Raw genomic sequence first — 16,067 nt, forward strand, 5'->3', positions numbered from 1 at the left:
CACTCCACTTCCTCCAAAGCCTGTGCCTGTGGGATGACCATGGGGGACTGGCAGACAGAACGGAGGTTGAAGCCTCCATGTCAGGCCAGTTTCCCTGTGATTCCCCTCCCCCCCTCAAAAAAAGACAAAAGAGATGGATTTTCTCTTGATGAAATTTTTATTGTAAAGTCCTTCTGAATCAGCCTTTAATATTATGAGCCATAGTTTGATATATACTTTTGTAATTTCAAGAATGCTCTTTTTCTCAGGACAGAATGGACATCCGATGTCACGTGGTGAAATACATCCTTCTTCCTCGGCATCATTTTCCTCCTCTTTAAAACTTGGAGCCTATTTGTTTGGACTGTTTTGATTGCAAGTGACAGAAACCAATCTGGAACTAGCTTAAATACATAGGGGACCCTATCATAAGGGTCCTCAGCTGTTTTATAGGGACAAGGGCAGCAATCCAGAGCTGTGAGAGGAATATGTCTGGCCTCAGGAACAACTGGCTCTAAGGACACACTCAGTCCCCAGTAGACTCTCTCTTCATCTCCCAGACGTGTCCCTTGCTATAGAGCTGCATAATTCCTCTCTCTATATATGGATTACTTCTTCTGTCTCTCTGGCCCATGAGGTAAAACTATGCAGCCCTGGACAATTTCCAAATATAATGTCATAAAGCCCAGCTCCCAACAGGAGGACAGACATTTCAGCTCCATAATTCCCACAGAAAAACTCTAATTGGCTCACTTTGCACCAATCAACTGTAATCAGGGTTCCATTCAAGGAATAACATGGCAGATGCCTCTATAACCACAATGAGAAGTCCCCAGAGAAAAGGAGATCATAGATTGCCAAACCATAATTCTCTCTTACCAAGGGGTTGGACCCAATGATTACTAAGGGTCCTTCTAGCTTTAACTGCCCACCTTGCATTCTCTGCTTGACTTAAGCTGACTCTCAGTTCAAAGGAGCTAATGATTGTGTGTTTCTTAAACAGAGGTATAAATTTGCTCTAGCCAGAGGCTGAGCCTATGATAGTGGAACCAGAAACATCCCCAGTTACTAATGCTGCCAAGTCCCCTCTATCCTTGGGCTTTTCATTCCAGGAGCCGTTACACATCTAAGCTTACAAACAGCTCCCCTGGGCACACCATAATACCCAACTGAATATCCTGCCAGCTGAGGTTGCCTTTGTTCTGAGTTAGAAACCAGTATCCCCAAGATGGGAACCATGGGGATCAAGAGTATTTAAAATTCCGAGTCAGTAATGCAGAATGATCCTCTTTTATCTTCTGTTTATTATAAAACCAACAAATCTTTAGCAAATATTGCAGCCATTCATCCAGTAAGTCTTTATTACACTCCTACTACAGGCAAGGCACCATCTGGATTCAACTGGGACAATTGAAGACTGTCGAAATTGAAGACTATGTCATGCCTACTTTATTGGAACTCAGTTATCTGCTACATCATGTCTCAGTCAGTTTGGGCTGCTATAACAAAAATATCATAGACTGAGTGGCTTAAACAACAAACATTGTTTTATCTCGTACAGTTCTGGAGGCTAGAAGTCTGAGATCAGGGTGACTGCATGGTTAGGTTCTGGTGAGAGCTCTCTCCATGGTGGAGAAAGAGAGAGAAAAAGAGAGAAAGAAGGCCAGCTCTCACGTGTCTCTTCTTGTAAGAGCACTAATCCCATCACAAGGGATCCACCCTCATGACCTCATTACCTCTCAAAAGACCCTTCTGGAAATAACATCACATTGGGGATTAGGGTTTCAATATGTGAATTTTGGGACAAATATTCAACCCATAGCACATCTGTTGGAGAGACAAGCAAGTAGTGGCAATAATACATAAAAGATGCAAAATAGAATTAAGTAGCACAATGAAGGGAATTATTAAGTGCACTAAAAAAAAGGGGTAGAAGGCTCAGAGAAGAATTCATAAAGGAGGTGATGCTTGAAACAGTTCTGTAGAGATAAGAAGGATTTTCCCAGGGCAACACAGAAGAAAGAATTCCAAACAGAGCATATAAATGGGATTTTCTAAAATTCAGAGGCATCACACCAAGGACTTCAAAGCAGTTAGCTGATGAGGAATCCTGCCACAAGGAATCATGCATTTCTCATGTCAGATTTTATTTTATTTTTTTTTTGCTAAGGAAGATTGGCCCTGGGCTAACATCTGTGCCCATCTTCCTCTACTTTATATGGGATGCCTGCCACAACATGGCTTGATAAGTGGTATATAAGTCCACACCCGGGATCCGAACCCGAGAATCCCGGCCGCCACAGCAGCACGTGCGAACTTTAACCACTACACCACTGGGCTGGCGCCTCTCATGTCAGATTTTAATTATCCTAGCATGTTTCCTTACTGTAGTAGGTAGGGTAAGCTAAACCGCCATAATAAACACACTTCAAAAACATATTAAGGCTAAAATACAATAGGAAATTATTTCTCATTCACGTGACAATTGGCTAATACCTCCACTCCATGCCGTAATTTAGAGCTTTGGGTTCCTCCCATCAGTGGCTCCACATCTCCTAAGTCCTCATCTCTGTTTTTATTCAGTTGATGGCAGGAGAAAAAGAGAGCATGGTGGAAACATCGCCATCTCTTAACAGACTTAGTGCAGAGATGGCACACATCAGTTCCACTCACATTCCATTGATGAGAGCTGGCCGCATGCCCACACTTGTTTGTGTGGAAAGCTGGGAAATATAGTCCCTTCCCGGGCAGCCACTTCCCAACTACAACAAAATCTTATGTGCAGAAAGTATTGGTTTTTGTCAACAGCTAACTACCTCTGCCACACTTACAATGTATATAAACCATCTATCAAATACACATACCTTTCAAACAACTGACACAAAAATGAGCCACAATAAAGATTTGAAACAGAGAAGAAAAAACGGAAATCAAAATTTTAAGTTCCTGCTTAAAAATACTTTAGAAGGGAGTTTTATTTACTTTCAAATATGCATTTTTTTTACAAATTTTAAAATGGTAGTTGACCATTTTTAAGTGATCTTGAGTGATATGAAATCATTAAATGTTCTCTGTCTTTCTTCTGACTTTACTTGTGGTGTAATCAAATTTATTGTAATCTTAAAATAGGAAAAACAAAAACATCAACTTATTTTTTAAAAACAACAGCAAGAAAATGCAATTTTATTCTAAGCATTATATAAATAGCAAGGCAATAGAAGAAGTATTTTAAAAGACCAAAAATACAAAAGATCTTTTTCTTCATTAACCTATTTTATGTATGTACGAACTAACTTGTTCTAAAACACAGTGAAATATTATTTTGGTAAGTTGCTCTTTTAAAAATTATGCATGCATTTTGACTAAGAAATTATACATTTAGTAATTAATCCTAAAGAAATCATCAGAAAAAAGTGAAAGACTGCATTTTTGTGGATGCTCACCCTCCTTACCATATTGTTTGCAATAGTAAATAGTAAATTAATTTTGCAATTAAATGTCCAACAATAGGAAGCAGGTTAAATAAGAGGGGTGCAGCCAGTAGGATAACCTTCCATCTCAGTTTACTCCTGCTGTCCCTGTGTGATTGGAATTAGCATCCCTTTTTCACTCTCATAAGTATCTTAGTTTAAATGATAAGTTATGTGGTCACTCTACATATAACGAAATATATCACACCCAAAAAACTCATGCTGTATGAGATTATATAATAAAAAGATAAATTTTTAATAATTTCTTGGTATGTGTAAAATGCAGTTTACTATCTATAGATTCAATGAAATTCCAGTTAAAATCCAAGCAAGTTATTTTGTGGATATCAACAAACCAATTCTAAGATTTGTATGGAAAAGCAAGACCCAGAATAGCTAACACAGTAAGGAAAAAGGAGAACCAAGTTGGAAGACTGGTACTACCCAATTTCAACACTTACTAAAAGCTGCAGTAATCAAGACATTGTGGTATTGGTGAAAGTATAGACAAATAGATCAATGAATAGAATAGAGAGCCCAGAAATAGACCCACGTAAATACAGTCACTGATCTTTGATGAAGGAAGGAAGATAGTCCAATGGACAAAGGATCATCTTTCAACAAATGGTGCTGGAACAACTAGACATACACACACACACACACACACACACACACACACACAAGTGAATCTAGACACAGACTTTACACCTTTCACAAAAATTAACTCAAAATGGATCATGGAGAAATGTAAAATGCAAAACTATAAAACTTCTAGCAGATTACATAGGAGAAAATCTATGTGACCTTGAGTTTGGTGATGATTTTTTAGATACAACAATAAAAGTATGATCCATGAAAGAAAAAATTGATAAGGTGGATTTCATTAAAATTAAAACCTTCAGCTCCATGAAAGAAACTGTTAAGAGAATGAAAAGACAAGCCACAGACTGGGAGAAAATATTTGCAAAACATATATCTGATAAAGGACTTTCCTCTAAAAATACAAAGAACTCTTAAAACTCAACAATAAGAAAACAAACAACTCAATTAAAAGTGGGCAAAAGATCTGAACAGACACGTCACCAAAGAAGATATACAGATGGAAAATAAGTATATGAAAAGGTACTCTATATCACATGTCTTTAAAGAATTACAAATTAAAACAACAATGAGATACCACTATACAACAATTAAACACCCTTTAGGCCCAGAGTAAGTGCTCAAAAAGGCCTTATTTGTTGAACTATCATGGAGTACTCAATTAAGGAGCCAAAGACTATGTTCTTAGCTAATGTATATGCTGTTTCTAAAGATAGCAGATTCTGTCAGAGTCCATTTCTCCTTGGTCCAACCCTGGAAGTTACCTTCACGGTTTCTGTTCAGCCAAGGGCAGCCTGCTTCTCTCTGCCTGAGGGTGTTCTGTGGTCCTAGGGTGCACTGGGAAGAGAGCATGGAAGATGAAAACCACTAGGGAGTTAAGACTCCAGGAGCAACTCTCCACTAATGAGTGATGGGACTACGTAGATAATAAAAACCCTACCTTCTCATCCCTCAATTCTGTTCTAGTCTACATAGGCCCTTCGAGGTCCCCGTTGAATTGAGCCACAGTTGCACACAGTGGTAACCTGCTGCTCAAGATGACTTATATGTGCTTCCTCCCTTCCCTGTCTCTCATCCCCTCTTTCTCAACCACTTCCTGGGATCACCTCCTAAATAAACTAATTGTGCCCAGAAATCTTATCTTGAGGTCTGCTTTTGGGAATCAAACCAAGGCAGGTCAAAATGATCAAGCTAGTTAGTAGCAGATCTATAGGTAGAACCCAGGTCTTCTGACTCTAGACTATGTCCTTTAGTCTCACTGGATACAGGAGTAATACACGTGAAGCCATGATGACACGATGTTGAGTAGTATAAACCTGGACACTAACAGTGCAGTACTGAGTTGTCTCCTAAGAATGGTGTTATGAAGGACAGATCTGACTGTTTGGTTCTAAGCAGCAACATAAACAGCTAATGATTGAAGGAGGGGCTCAGGTGCAGGTCACTGAAGCCAAGAAGGGATAATTTCTCTAAAATAATGGAATAGTAGTAGTATGGGGTATTAAAAAATCTAATGGAAATTGGGGAGAGGGGATTTAAAGCAGAGGAGCACATCTGTGCATAAGAGTTAATGATGCAAGTTTTAAAAAGCCCAGAGGTACGTGTCAGCAGCATTTCCTGTACCACATGTTTCCATAAGCATGACACATGCACACATTTCATGAATGACCCACTAGTAGTACTACAGTGGGGTGGTGCTGTGATATACCAGAAAGATGCCTACCCCCATGACATTATTAAGTCAATTAAAGAAAAACAAATAGAAGTCACTGCATTAAATGCCACCACTGTCAGTATCATAGTATATGAAATAAAAACAAGTCTATCCTTGGGCTGGCCCCGTGGCTTAGCAGTTAAGTGCACACGCTCCACTGCTGGCGGCCTGGGTTCGGATCCCGGGCACGCACTGACGCACCGCTTCTCCAGCCGTGCTGAGGCCACGTCCCACATACAGCAACTGGAAGGACAGGCAACTATGACATACAACTATCTACTGGGGCTTTGGGGAAAAAAAAAAGGAGGAGGATTGGCAATGGATGTTAGCTCAGAGCCAGTCTTCCACAGCAAAAAGAGGAGGATGAGCGTGAATGTTAGCTCAAGGCTGATCTTCCTCACAAAAACAAAAAAAACAAGTCTATCCAGAGAGGACTGATTAAATTGTTTCACATAACATCCATAAAAGGAAACATTATATAGCTGTTAAAAAAGAATGAGGTAGAGCTATAGCTCTCCATATACTGATATACAAAAATCTCCAGGATATGGTAAGCAAAAACACAAGAATCAGAAACGTGTAAAGAATACTACCATTTTTCTTTAAAATGATATAATAGCTATAGATATAGAAATGTAGAGATATACATATGCATATAGACATAGACATAGATGTGTGCTCAGAATAATCCGGAAGGCTAGTTAAGAAAGTGGTAACTGGCTGCCTCTGGGAAAAGAAAATTGAGGGCTGGTGGCAGGGATAAGAGGGATATTTCTCACTGAATATCTTATTCGCAGTTGAATTTTGCATGACGTATTGCTTTAAAAATAAGGAAATAGGGGCCGGCCCAGTAGCGTAGCAGTTAAGTTCGCGCATTCCACTTTGGCGGCCCGGGGTTCGCCGGTTCAGATCTTGGTTTCGGATCCTGGGCGCAGACCTATTCACCACTCATCAAGCCATGCTGAGGTGGTGTCCCACATAGAAGAGCTACAACTCTACAACTATGATACACAACCACGTACTGGGGCTTTGCGGAGAAAAAAGAGGAAGATTGGCAACAGATGTTAGCACAGGGCCAATCTTCCTAAAAAAAAAAAAAAACTTGAGCTTTAAAAGAAAAAATAATGAAATATATGAGATGTCTCTTAGAAGCCAGCCATCAGAGAAAGAAGCTAGACTATTGAATGATGCAGGACCGTGTGAAAAGAGAAGTTCAGCCAATAGCTATGCCAAGGCCCAGCTAGAAGAGTGAAGACATCTTGGACATTCCAGCCTCAGCTGAGCTCCTAGTTGAATGCAGCCTAATACATACCCCAGGTCACCCAGCCGAGCCCAGCCACCTACAGATTTGTGAGACATAATAAATCACTTTTGTTGAAGACCCTGACACACACATACACACACACACAAGAAAAAAGAAAGGAAAGAAATGTATAAGAGAAAAAAAACAGAAGGAAATGTTGAATGCAAAAGGGTAACTTTTCCAAAGTAGATTCCAAGGTAAGTATGAGGTGCATTTGGGGTCACTCTTGTTGCTGCTAAGTGATAGCAAGTAATTGTGTTCACAACAGCAGTCCTGGTTGAGGGCATCCTACAGCAATGGTTCAGTGATACAGTAGAAAGCACGTAGATTTAAACCTTGGGCAAGTTCCTGAACCTCCCGAGCCTCAGTGAAACAGTGATAATAACACACATTTTACAGAGCTCTTGTGAGGCTTGAAGATAATTCCCACAGATGATTCTATGGCTAAAAGATAGTGGGTATATAATAATCATTGACTTCTTCAACCACTACCATCCCACTCAGCTGTATCAGTTATCTAATGCTGCATAACAAATCACCCCAAAACTCAATGACTTAAAATAGCAAGGATCATTTATTATCTCATGGTTTCTGTGGATCAGAATTCAAGAGCAGCTCGGCAGGCCAGTTCTCTCTTGAGATCTCTCACGAGGTTGCAGTCAGATGTTGGCTAGAGCTGCAGTCATCAGGAGGTTAGACAGGGCTGGAGTATCCACTCACACTCCCTCACATGGCTGGTAAGTTGGTACCGGCTGTTAGCAGGAAGACTCAATTACTCTCCAAATGTCCCTTACCTCAAGACTGCTCAGGTGTCCTCACAACATGGTGGCTAGTTTACCTCCAAGTGAGCCATCCTTGAATGTCACTCACTGTCACATGAGTTAGCCCTGACTCAATGTTGGAGGGGACTACACAAGGGCATGAGTTCCTGGTGGAAAGGAATATTGGGGGAATGTTATGGGCTGAGTTTGTCCCCCAAAATTTATATGTTGAAGCCCTGACCCCCAGTACCACAGAATGTGGCTATATTTGAAGGTAGGACATTTAAAAAGGCAATTAAGTTAAAATGAGGTCACTAGGGTGGGGCTAATCCAATAATTGCTGTCCTTATACGAAGAGGAGATTAGGACACGACTAGAGGGAAGATCATGTGAAGACACAGGGAGAAGGTGGCCATTTGCAGGCCAAGGAGAGAGGCCTCAGAAAAAACCAACCCTGCTAACACCTTGATCTTGGACTTCTGGCCTCCAGAACTATGAGAAAATAAATTTCTATTGTTTAAGCCGTCCAGTCTGTGGTTCTTTGTTATGGTAGCCCTAGCAAACTAATGCAGGGGCCATTGTGGAAGCTAGCTTCCACAGTGACTATCCTATTGCATTTAAAAAATAATGGCTTCCTCAGACACAAGGCTACCTATTGTATAACTATATTTATATGAAATTTCCAGGATAGGCAAATCCATAGAGACAGAAGGTAGATTAGTGGTATCCAGGGACTGGGGGCCCAGGAGAATGGAGAGTGACTGCTAATGAGTATAGGGTTTCTTTTCAGGGTGATAAAAATGTTCTGGAATTAGGTACTGGTGATAGTTACACAACTTTGTGAATATACTAAAACAACTGAATTGTACACTTTAAGAGAGTGCATTTTATGATATGTCAGCTATACCTCAATTTTTTAAAATGGCTTCTTATTGCTACATCTGCCCGTCAGCTAGTATTTTTGGGTGGTCTTCTGGGCTGGGTTCTGTTCCTAGAGCTGGGCTGAAGAACACCAAAGAAACATATGCCAGTCTTCCTCCCTGCAGAAGACTTATGATTGAGTTATGGTAACGAAACATGGCTTCAAAATACTCTCAATGCATTATTTAAGTCGCTGAAAAGATTCCAGCTCGAGGCCAACCCAGAAAAGGTCTACCATTGCGAAGAAGCACTGCCTCTGCCTCACCTTCACAGGCCACACCCCAGTGTCTGCTCCAACTGCAGTGGCCTGCCCTGCACAGGACACAGCCTCTCATGCCTCAGCTTCCCGCTGTAACAAACACCTGCCATTGTGAGAAGCAGGAGAAGACAGTAGTTGAGAGCTCGGGCTCTGTGCTACATCATGTGGGTTATAATACCACTCCTCCTCTTATGAGACGTGCCGCCTTGGTTTGATGGCTTAACCTTGATGTGCCCTCAAATTCCTCTTCTAAAAAATGGGGATAATACATGTAAAGAGCTAGGAAGAAAGTAAGGCTCTGCTAATATCAGCTATTTATTGGTGCACATGAGCGTGCACACACATAACAACCATTAACACAATGAATCAGTTGCCATTCCTCTTCGGTTACACGTAAAAGTCCTAGGAAATTAGGAATGCTCCTAATTCTCAGGGAGAAGTTGGAACCATTTGTTTATTGAATGTTTTCTATGGGCCAGGCCTGTGCTAAGAGCTTCTCAAATGTTACCTCATTCACAACTCACAATAATTTCATAAATAAAAATATCATTACCCTCATTTAGAAATGAGCAAAATGAAGCATTCAAGATGTTAAGAAATGTGCTCAGAGCCACACACCTGATATGAGGCAGAGTCAGGATTTGAACTCGGGTCTTCTGATTCCAAAGCATGTGATCTTTTGACAACATGGTGCTGTGTGCTCCCTTCCATGTCCTGGTTTTCTGTTCCTGAGGGGTGGTGGGCTGGGATCCATACAACTGCCAGGGTTGACACAAAAGGACTGAAACTGAGTCTGGGATTGAGGTTCCCAACTGATGTCAGCTACTGAGTCAGCAGCAATGAGTTCAGGTGACCTGACCCCTCTGAGTGGGCATGTGAGTGCAGGGCCAGCAGCGTTGATAAAGAAGGACAGAGAGGACACTTAGGAAATGACTCTGAGAGACAGACAAATAGTAAGAAGCAGAACAGGGGCCCTTACCTCTGATGACTCTCTTCGTCTCCCAAAGGGATATTCTTCTTGCTCTCTGAAGAAGTGATGCCAGCTTGTGTTTACCGAGGGCTAACTCTACCAGGCATGATTCTAAGTGCGTCACACAGACGACCACATTTAATCTTCTCAACAAGCCTGAAAGGAAGGCACTATTACTATCACCATTTTACAGGTGAGGAATTTGAGACACAGCAAGGTTAAGTAATCTGCCCAAGGTCATACAGCTTCTAAGAGGAAGTAGTAGTATACCACGCAGAGGGGCACTTGAGCCAAAATTCTCAACCTCTGTGTTCTACACTTCTCTAGGACACAATGGCAAATGTTTGTTGGAGCCAGGAGGGTGTTCTCTGTGGTGGACACCACCCAGGTGCCCCAGGAATGAATGAAGCCAACATTTCTACACAGACACAGGCCATGGATAATTGCAGACAATAAGAAGTGGAATGTTCTACACCTGGTGCCCTGTCACCTTGTAAGCATAAACACATAGCCATCAAATTAAATGGTATTTATTATGCAAGACCCTTTGGTTTCAGTCTGCTTGTGAGTTGTAAGAGCATGCCTAGAGCATCCCTTTGTTTCCAATCCTTGTAGTTAGGAGTACTTGTTGAACCCTGATGAGAAGTGCATCTAAGTGGCAAACAATTATGAAATCCACCAAATGATTTTTGAGGAGAATCTCAGCATTCAAAGATTGCTCATGCATGACATCAGCACCTACAGGGATGCAAGGATGCTGCCCACGCACCAGGAGTCCAAGGCTGTGGAGTAGTCCCTCCCAGGCAGAACCAAGACACCATCCAGGGAGACACCACGCACGGAGAAAAGAGTACAAGGACTTGAGTGTGTGGAATTTATCACTTCTGAGGATTCCGCTTTGTCAACAAATGAATAATCCTGGAGACCTCGTGGAAGCACAAATTCAAGGACTTCAGTGGAAATAGGCATGCAAGAGCTGTGAGACAGAGGGAGCCCATCTCACTGAATTAGTGAGGCTCTAGCTGGAGCCATTCAACTACTCTATTGTTCTATCGTTTGGCTGTTATTTAGCTTTCATAGAACTGGTGTATTTTAGAGACCCACACATTAGTTGTTGGTTTACACGAGATGAAATAAAATGAGGGAATCTATGATTTCATTTTATTTATTGGAATTTGCACCTGATTCTTATTGTTTTAAATTAGCTATTACAAATACATTTGAGGAAAATGTTCTTAGTAACCTCATGCCCTCCTGTATTAGTCAGGGTTCTCAAGAGAAACAGAACCAGTTAAGATAGATAGATAACTATATCTACATCTACATCTACATCTATATCTATATCTATATCTACATCTACATCTACATCTATATCTATATCTATATCTATACCTGGAGAGAGAAAGAGAGAGATTGATTAATTTTAAGGAATTGGCTTATGCAATTGTGGGGGTTTGGAAGTCCAAAGTCCATAGGGCAGTCCTGCAGGCTGGACATTTCAGCAGGAGTTGATTTTACAGTCTTGAGTCTGAAAGCGGTCTGGAGGCAGAATTCCTTCCTCTTTTGGGAACCTCAGTCTTTTCTCTTAAGGCCTTCAACTGCTTGGATGAGGCCCACCCACATTATGGAGGGAACTCTGCTTTACTCAAAGTCCACTGATTTAAATGTTAATCACATTTTAAAAATACCTTCACAGCAACATCTAAACTGGTGTTTGACCAAACAATTGGGCACCATGGCCTAGCCAAGTTGACACATAAAATTAACCATCATACCTCTCCTCTTGACCATCATCACCTCCCACCAAGGATGACATCTTACCTTCCAGTTCCTGCCTTTCCACTTCCAAGTAATTTATGATCTCCCCTCTTCCCCCACCATGCTAATCCATCTTTCCACTTTATCTCTATATCTGCACTGTCCCATACATAGCCACTAGATACACATGTCCTCTAAAATTTAAATTTTAATTAAAATTAAATGAAATAAAAAATTCAATTCCTCAGTAGCACTAGCCACATTCAATTGCTCAATAGCCACATGTGGCTTGCAGCTAGCGTATTGGACAGCGCAGAATAGAACATTTCCATCATTGCTGAAAGTCTACTGGCCAGAGCTGCTCTAGATGGTTCTTCATTGTAACTTTGCCTTCACTATCTAGGCTTCTCTTCTCAGACATTGACTCCTTTTTTAAAAATTTATTTTTTTATTGAGGTAACAATGGTTTATAACATTATATAAATTTCAGGTGTAGATCATTCTATTTCGACTTCTTTATAGACTACATTGTGTTCACCACCAAAAGTCTAGTTTCCATTCATCACCTACAACTGTGCCCTTTTACTCCTTTCACTCTCCCCCCACCACCCTTCCCATCTGGTAACTACCAATCTATTCTCTGTGTCTATGTGTTTGTTTGTTTTTGTTGTTTTTTTTAATCTTCCACATGTGAGTGAAATCATATGGTATTTGTCTTTCTCCATCTGACTTATTTCATTTAGCATAATATCCTCAAGGTCCATCCATGTTGCAAATGGCAAGATTTCATCTTTTTTTGACTGAGTAGTATTCCATTGTCAGACATCAACTCTTAATCTCAGAGTTCCAGGTTTTCAGTCTCCTTCGCCATCTGGATAGCCACATAAATCCATTGAGAACATTGTAGAAAGTTGTTTTGGTGCATTTGTGTAATTGTTGCATGGAATGTTTGTGTATTAGTCAGGATAAGTGTGCCAGCTGCTGAAACAAACAACCTCAAAATATCACTGGCTCAATATAGTGAAGGTTTAGTTCTGGCCCAAGACACAGTTCTGTGCTCTATGCTTTGCAATCATCCACTCTTCTTCCAGGGCCTCAGAGTTCTCCATTGGATCCTCTGCATCTAGCTGGCCAACTAAGGAAAAATAAGGAAGAGAGTGCAGGATGTTTGGAGGCCAGGCCTGGAAGTGGCTATATCACTTCTGCTCATACTTCATTGCCAGACTGGGTCATATAGACCCATCTAACCACTAGAAAGGATGAGAAACGTAGTCTTACTGAGTGCTAAGGAGGAAAATTAACAGAATGGTGAACACATAGTGTTATATCACGGCATGTAAAAATGCATTCTATGTCAATGAATACTATTCCTCAAATAATGAACCATGTATATGTGTAAACCCTTCTGGGTCACAAAATATATATTTTACACATCTCATACAAGGAAAATAAAAAATATCAGTAGCTGTCAAATGATGAGTTTCAAGGCCATATAGAATGGAGGATAAGAAAGGATAGACTTTGGATTAGGAAAAGATCTGTTTGAATTCTAGCTCTACCACTAGCTGGTCAAGAACATACTGGCAGCATGATCTTAGGCCAGGTGCCCTCAAAGGACTGTTATTGGGTTTAAATAAGGCAATAAATGCTTATACTGGTGTAAATGCTCAATGGGTGGAGGGGTTCCATATACATATTCATGTGGCATCACAGCCTTTCTCCCTACTTTCTACTTTTGAGTCATCTCTACTTAAAAGTGAATTTTCTAATAGCATAGGATGCAATGTCAAATATTTCTGAATAGTGATTGCAAAATGAAATACTTTCCATGTTCATGTCTGTTACAGGTTGAATTGTGTACCCCCTAAATTCGTATGTTGAAGTCCTAATTCCCAGCACTCCAGAATGTGACCTTATTTGGAAATAGGGTCATTGTGATATAATTAATTAAGATAAGGTCATACTGGAGGAAGGTGGGTCCCTAATCCAATATAACTGGTTTCCTTATAAAAGGGGAAATTTGGAGACACACATGCACAGAGGGGGAATGCCATGTGAAAATGACATCGGAGATTGGGGTGATGCACCTCAAGCCAAGGAATGCCAAAGATTGCTGGCAAAGTACCAGAAGCTAGGCGAGAGGCACGGAGCAGAGTCTTCCTCAGAAGGAACCAACCCTGCCCACACCTTGATCTCAGACTTCTGGCCTCCAGAACTGTGACACAATAAATTTTTGTTGTTTAAGCCACCCAGTTCATGGTACTTTGTTATGGCAGCCCTAGCAAACTACATAATATAATATCCAAGCAGTTATTGACTCAAATATACAGGATTTAATTTTAAAATTGTGTAGTGTTTACATTTTAAATGTAAAATTCTAATTTCAACATATTTCCAAAACCAATCTTCCATTCATTGATCCAACTGTTTCTGAGCTACAAAAATGGCAATTTCATATGGTTCACCCAAAGAGCCATATGTCTACTGAGATGAAACACTGGCTTTCTTTACTCTTTGCCTAATGGGGCCATTCGGGACCCATCTTTGGAACTAGACTCATTAACATTACACAGATTATCAGCTGTGACCCGGGCCAAGTCCCTTACCTGCCCTGAACCTTTTTCTCCTCTAAAAAAACAAGGGGGTGAAGCTAGATTCCCTCTAACTCGCAGCTAAGACATTCTGTAGCTTATAGGAAGACTTGTCCATCCAGGCAGACTTCATGGCCTGTGGTCCAGGAAGTATAATCAGAGCTGTTTCAGAAATCAGCTCTGCTAATATAAACGGATTTAAGAACAATATTAAAAGGGAGTGCTCCAGCAAATTAAATATTCAAAGTGAAAAACTCTGCATTTAATAAAAGTCTGTCACCATTTAGAATGCATAATTTTAGCATAAATACTCTAGAAATATTCATTTAGTTTGCTATGTGTTATTGTTAATAAAGAGGGTCCTGCATTTAGATTTGTCATATGTCATTAATGAATCAACCACAGAATGCAAATTTTAATTATTTTGAATTATCTATTTACTGTTTAATTATATTTAATTTTAGACTCTCCTAAAATGGCCTAATAAAAATTTGGGATGCTAAACGATGCCTCACCTGGTTACTCTATGTATTTACTGAAAATAATTAGTTACATTAATTGTTTGGGGGATTTTTTTCCCTTAGAAAACTAATCTGGGTGAGGGGAGACCTAAATAAAATATGCTAAAAAGATGCATTTTTTTTTTTGCCAGGGTTGTAGTACAATGTTGTTTGCACTAAAATCAGTAAAGTAAACCTTTGTACACTATGTGGAAATTAATAAACATAAACCTGACTAAAATGGAGTCAGGAGGCCAAAAAGGGGAGCTCTGACACCCTATGAAGACAGCAGAGCTGAATAGGAAGAAGAAAGACTTCCTCTTCTTGCCAGCAACAGCTCAGCCAATGATAGACTACCACAACTCAGCCAATGAAAAGCCACTACACTTTAAACTCCCAGTCTCCTCCTCTTTGGAGGACTCTTTGTTTACATTAGCCCTCCCAACTTCCTCTTCCCCTCTATAAGAGTTTCTCCTCCCTTTTCTGCAGGAGGACTTGCAGGTGGCTTGACATGGTTGTAGACCTTAGATTGCAATTCTTTGCTGATCCCAAATAAACCTGTTTGTGCTGGAGAAATAACTGGCTGTTTAAGGTCCACAACTACCATGGAATCAATTTGGTATAATGATTTGATATAACAACTAAATAAAAGTAACATCAGGATTACCCTTAGACCTAGGCAAGAGGGCCCCTACCCTGGCTTCTATATATTACAAAGCCTGTTCTGGCCCTTTTCTGGCCATGCCATTCTATGCAAGGCAAGGAGGCCCAGGGCCAGGGGACATGCCTGCCTAGAGCGCACTCTCTCTCTCTCTCTTTCACACACACACACACACACACACACACACACACACACACACCATTCTGCAACACATTCCAGGTACCCATCACCCTGACAATCCCTGCTCAAAGGGCCCTAACCTCCTTTCTGAGGCCCTTAAAGACCTCTTTCCTGGACCCTTCCTGCAAGGGTGACTATCACTTCCTGCAAGGTGCTCGCCCTTAGGCCTGAGGAGCGGCCAAGAGGAGGCTGAGGTGGGGATGAGGACAGAGCTAGGACTTGTAGACTGGGGTGGTGGCGTTGGGGCGACACACACATCCCTGCCAGTGTGTGAGGCCCCTCACAGTGCAAGACTGGGCCCGGGGTGGGAAATAAAGTGGGCTGGGGAAGGAGTCAGAGAACTAAATTTCCCTCTGGCTTTCCAGGTTCTTATGAAGGCACATTGGCCAAGGTAGGAGGA

At 40.9% G+C, this 16,067-nt stretch overlaps 1 long non-coding RNA gene across 1 annotated transcript; it reads right to left on the reverse strand.

Annotated features, from left to right (window-relative positions):
• Positions 1-7,228: 7,228 nt before the first annotated feature.
• LOC147911174 (uncharacterized) lies at positions 7,229-14,080 on the reverse strand. Its single transcript, XR_015551446.1, has 3 exons — positions 9,987-14,080; positions 9,014-9,765; positions 7,229-7,818 (listed from the first exon to the last, which is right to left on the reverse strand). It is a non-coding gene; the product is annotated as an uncharacterized LOC147911174 (long non-coding RNA).
• Between the last annotated feature and the right edge of the window lie 1,987 nt (positions 14,081-16,067).

This window comes from Ceratotherium simum, unplaced genomic scaffold, assembly GCF_057802395.1.
Source record: "Ceratotherium simum simum isolate JZ-2026a unplaced genomic scaffold, ASM5780239v1 HiC_scaffold_49, whole genome shotgun sequence".
NCBI classification, from domain to species: Eukaryota; Metazoa; Chordata; class Mammalia; order Perissodactyla; family Rhinocerotidae; genus Ceratotherium; species Ceratotherium simum.